The following is a 5,844-nucleotide window of genomic DNA, read 5'->3' on the forward strand; positions in this document are numbered from 1 at the left end:
TACTCTTAAAAAATGCAAATCAGAGAACTTAATTGTGTACAGCTGTATCATTTGCCTTTATAAGTATAAACATAAGTAGATGTCTGAATCAATTCTTTGATAGCGTAGTTACACTTTCTACTTTTGGTAAGAGGACCTTTCTTTAAAATAACAAGTGATGGTCACGGTTTCTCAGTACTTATAGTCGTACAGTACTTTGTATCAACTGAATATATATTTTAAAATAATTATTATATCCCCTGCCCCCTTTCCCGAAACATTCGAGACGAAACACGAAAAATGTCTCGTCTGGTGGACAACTTTATTCCACGCTTCCAGAGGGAATCTGATTTTGAATCAGATTCGAACTTTTTAGACTTCCAAGCTCTGCTATGGATAAACAATGGAAGTTATATAAAACGGCTGTGTTCGTCAATTGACAGATATCAGAGGAAAAGCAAACAGTTTTTTTCTTTCAATCGATTCAGCGACCCCAAAATAAACTCAATTGTCACTCTTTTTTGTCGACTGAAACCGGAAGTGTAAAACTCCACTATGAATTCCGGTTTCAGTATTAATCTTCCATAGAACAACATCGGTAAGAGGTTGCTATTAAGTAGCTTCTTCGTAAGGATATAGCTTCTCTAGCAGGTTTTATTTATCCACTCAAACCGTAAGTGGTATAAATCTTCGATTTCTGGTTCAAATACTGATTGCTGTAATGAAAACACGGGTATTGATAGCGAGAAACAGCTTTTTATCTTTATATCTAGGGTCTACATAATAGAAAAATGAAAATGACTATGTGACTCAATAACTCTTGAACTTAATGAATCTCGATCAAATTTTCAGTATAGATGAGGTTCGTGCCTGGAATGGTTTTTATCATTTCACTTTGACAGTGGAACTTAGGGAACGGAGAGGGGGAGATTTATAAAAGTGATCGAAAATGACCGATATTAGTGTCGAATCCATAGTCTTCAGGATCGCTGAGATGAACAGTGAAAGTTCCGATGCCGTTTCAATCAAAAGTTAGTCCCACAACTTGGAAGAGGGGGAGATATATAAAAATGATCGAAAATGATCGATATTTGTGCCGAATCCATAGTTTGTGGAATCGCTGGGATGAACAGTGACACTTCCGATGCCGTTTAAATCCAAATTCAGCCCTTTATGCTCAAAATGAAACGTATTCTCCACGTGCGAAAAACGGGTATTTTGCTAGTATATTTCTATATGGAATACCGCAAAAATAAGTTTTACTTCTGGTTTTATTCCCATTGCAACTGAAAATCTACTTTTTCCGATTTCAACATTAACTTCCACAGAACAAATAGCTTTTTTGACATGTAATCACTCCAAGTTCTATCTCCTACTTTATTCCTTAACCTGAAGTGGTAGAAATTACTATTATCTATTACCTCCTATCAGGGGTAAAAGTGAGTGGGAACGCGAGAGGACATCGTCACCCCACTTCGAGAAAATATCTGTGGCGTCCTCCCACTTTCTAAAAAAATACAATGGCCAAAGATAGGCACGGAGGATGGCTTGATATCATGCGCCCCCCCCCACCTTTTCAGATCCACTTTGACCCTTGCTTCCTGTTCTAATAGCCTATTCCTTCCCGTAGAGTGATAACGGCAATAACGAGCGACAAACGTTGTATGGTTTAAAGAACCTAAGAATAGATTTCATCTCCGTTCCTACTCTTCTGCTGAAACCGGAAATAGTAAAACTAGTACTGCTTCCGGTTTAAATATGAATTCCTACATAACAATAATTGTAAAAGAAAGAGCACTTCTATATCCGTCTATTGAAACCGAATGTTATAGTAGGCCTACGTCCGGTTTCAGTATCTAATTCACATAACTTGGAACTCTACCATAGTTGTACCGAATTTACATAGCTTGGTAGTAGTTACAGTGTGAAACGAAACTGTCTTTCAACATAGAGATGAAACGCCAAAAGCGCTCAAGTAATTAGTTTATTTCAGTTTCCATCTTATGCGAACCATTACGAATTAGTAACACAATATTTATGCCATTAAGTAAGACTTGAACCACTCGGACTAGTTCTGAAAGTGAAAGAAAATTGTAGAAAAAGATTCGCAGTCGGTAGGATTCGAACCTACGCTCCCAGAGGGAATCTGATTTCGAGTCAGACGCCTTAACCACTCGGCCACGACTGCGACAGATACGTAGGTCTTTGGAACCCACCTAAACAGTAGGTTCTCTCCTTCTTAGCCTTGGTGTTGCACAAGACTGTAAAGAGAAGTAAATTAAAGAATATGTTCAGTATTTAATATTTCTGCTTACGCTAGGTTGATTTCTACCATTTCTGGTTTCAGTAAAGAGCAGGGGAGGGTCCAGGATCAACTTCTGGGGGAAGGGGGCGGTGGGTTGTCATACTGCTACTTAGAGCTACTTTTAACAGCTTCAAGCTCTGGAATGGGTTTCATTTATATGTATAAAATAATAAAGTTTCCTCTTCTTTGGGTGGGGGGAATCGCCCCGATCGCCCCCTGGATCCGCCACTGGTACAGAGATTAGAGTGGAGATGGAATATATCCTTGAGATGCTTAATTGTTTGCAGAAAACAGCTTCTTTCTGTCTATTATAGTGATCAACGTTAAAACTAAAAGTCACTGATTTCTTTCCCTTCCGTTTTTTATTTAAAGTACAGAGTTAAATATGGAAATAAAGCATTTTTGGGACATTTAATCAAGTGTAGGAATGCGCTTCTAACTATTATTGTTTTTGATCTGTAGTGGTGATAGATGTTTAAAATAGGAAATGGTTTATTTCTACCACTTCCGGTTCCAATTCACCTTTATCAACGAACTCGATTCTTAACTTATGATCTCTTACACCCTGACCAAAATTCATGGTGATCCAAGACCTTTTATCTCCGCATGGATGCACACACGCACAGACAAAGTAAGTATAAAAAAAGAATTTTTGGTAAACTAAACTCTTTTGTAAAGGGTGTTTCCATAAAGAATGCAATTTATGAAATTCCCGCCATTTCTGCTCTAGTAAGTTGGCAGCACTGAACGTTACACGATTTTCATTTGTTGCCTTTGTGGTTAGTAGTCATGGAGCACCGAATAGCGTATAATCGCAGAGGATCTGCCCATACAACAAAATCGTGAAGCCATACGTCACAGCTTCGCCACACCTACTCTGCCCACTCCGAACCACTAAAATCGCAATGTTCCAACTCAACAATCATGGCGGAAACGAGAGTAGCCAATCAGACGTGCCGGCTCAGACGATGCTCGATTGTTTTTCAGCTTCATTGAGTTCATATGATGAAGATACGTATGGGCAGATCCTCTACTTTATAACATCCTTGCATAATCGTCATTCTGTTTTCTATACGGGTAGGAATGGGGCATATCACGACGGACAACTATGTCCGTCACTATGACAACACGCTGTTCAGTCAGGCTAGGGCCGTAACTTGTGGGGGCAGGAGGCGCAACTTTCCCCCCACAGAAGTTCTTGCCATTCAAGGGGGCCCACTTTGAGACAAAATTTTCTTATTCCATATCCGATACGAACATGAAATTATAAATGAAGCATCAAACAGGTTCACTACACTACATTACATAAACAAAACAGCACACACAAGGTAAATACTACTACTACTACTACTACTACTACTACTACTACTATTACTACTACTACTACTACTACTACTACTACTACTACTACTACTACTAATAATAATAATAATAATAATAATAATAATAATAATAAAAGAGTCGTGGGCCCATTTCAGTAAAAAATGTCTACTATTAGGGGCCCTAGAAATAATATTTATTCGTATGGCTTTGAAATTTGTCAATATTGTCCCCTTAATTAATTTGTCATGTATGGAACGGGCCCAGCGGCGTGCGAGAGGACCCACAGTCTCCGGAGACCCCACAAAGAATAAGAGAAAGATGGAAAGAAGGAGCCTGTTTCCGAATTTTGCGTAAGGGCCCAAAAACAACCTTTTCTAGGGGCCCAAATATTAGTGCTTGTGCTCCCAGGATAAAATCTAAGTTACAGCGCTGCGTGAAGCACTACATTCCTACCCGTATAGAAAACAAAATGATGATTATGCGCTATTTAGCGCTCCGTGACTACTAACCACGAAGATAACAGATGAAAATCGTGTAACGTACAGTGCTGCCAACTTATTAGAACAGAAATGGCGGGAATTTCAAAAGTTGCATTCTTTATGGAACACCCTTTACATTTAGATGAACAATTCAGAATGATATAGTGCTTATTCCTGCGTATCAGTGTAATGACAAAAATCAGATCAGTATGATTAAGTTGGTTTACTTTTAAACAATCCAAATTCGTAGAAAGTTAGCCATTCGGATACATGAACTCAAACATGAAACTCAAACTAAAAAGACATCGTGTATCAAGATACTGAAATATTCAATACCAAAATGTCAAATTTAAAAAAATCACAATGTCAAATATAGAAAATTATTGATATATCGAAATATCACACAGTTTTAGCTATAGTTTCCCGTCGTCTCACACAGCTTCGTTCCAGAAGAGATGTGAAAACAGAACTTAGAAAGTAACTTTAAACAGCTCATGTGCCTATGTAGCATTTCAATCGTTTCTCTTGGGTGTGGTTCCACTCTGAAATTGGTCTTTTAAACGATGCGAGCTTTAGGTATTTGTGTGTGTGAGATACAAACTGAAAGACATGACAAAATGCAAAATGGCGTGAAATGTGTTGTTACTTTTTTTTTCTCCTCCTGTTGCGTGTACAGTACAATTCAATTTGCATGCACATATGTAAGTGGGCGGAGTTTTGAAGTCAAAAACTTTATGGAATGACTTATGATCTTTCTCATAATTGATTTTATTGGTGTAAGATTTAATTGTGCCTGTGCAATACAATAAGCTCTAATTTTGACTGTTCTGAAACTATGAACGACCATTTATTCCGTACCTTGGTTCTATCTTACAAGAACAAATTTTCATTAATTAACTATCATCCTTTATTATACTGTTTAGTTTGACCTAGCAATTACATGCGTTCAGAACCCAATGAATTTGATTTTTTTTTTTTTTTTTTTTTTTTACAATAGACTGTATATTGATAGATTTACACGTAATCGAACTCCATCATGGTTAAATGAAGGTATCTATCACCGTCCACACTGTGTTCCATATAAAAAAATGTTCCATATCCAGCAAGAGTTGATAGTCTTATTATTCACATTCCGTTTAATTAAACTGTATACCCGTTTTCACATAGTCTCGTCCTGAAATTGGACATTTATAACGTGATACTTGTAAATCAGTGGCGTAGCCAAAGGATGAGACTGACATGGCTCAATCCCTACCGCTTCCTCCTTAGTACAGTTATGTTCAAAGTGATACTGCTTACGTGTGGCATGCTCCATTTGTAATCCCAATGTTACGACGTTTTTCTCAAGTAATTTATCTCAAAAAAATAAGTAAGAAAATGATAAGATGACCCACCCTAGGAAAATTGCATGCTACGTCGAAATGTATTGCGGGAAACATAAGTTTTCTGTTTACTTGTTGCTAGTTTTTTCATATGACGTAGTCCTTCTCTTCTGATACAGTCCAAATACTCCACACATAGAACAAAGTCGCAGTTCAATATGATTTTAACAGCTCCCGAAGATTGGAAATTGGTAACAAGATGGATACGCCATTCCAGGAAGGGAATATAATGATGCTTGCCTTTAGAAGACAAATCAATTTAGAATTTTCATTAAAGGGAAAAAGTGAATATCAGGGCAGCCAGATTAACACAGCAATTGAAATGCAGCTTTCCGCTGTATTATGACTAAATCTTTATAGGCCTTATGCAGAGTCG

The 5,844-nt window shown here is 37.6% G+C and overlaps 1 non-coding gene across 1 annotated transcript; it reads right to left on the reverse strand.

The window, feature by feature from the left end:
* Window positions 1-2,085: 2,085 nt before the first annotated feature.
* On the reverse strand, window positions 2,086-2,167 carry TRNAS-CGA (transfer RNA serine (anticodon CGA)). The gene has a single exon. It is a non-coding gene; the product is annotated as a tRNA-Ser (tRNA).
* Between the last annotated feature and the right edge of the window lie 3,677 nt (window positions 2,168-5,844).

Source organism: Thermobia domestica, chromosome 11, assembly GCF_964235325.1.
Source record: "Thermobia domestica chromosome 11, izTheDome1.hap1.1, whole genome shotgun sequence".
NCBI classification, from domain to species: domain Eukaryota; kingdom Metazoa; phylum Arthropoda; class Insecta; order Zygentoma; family Lepismatidae; genus Thermobia; species Thermobia domestica.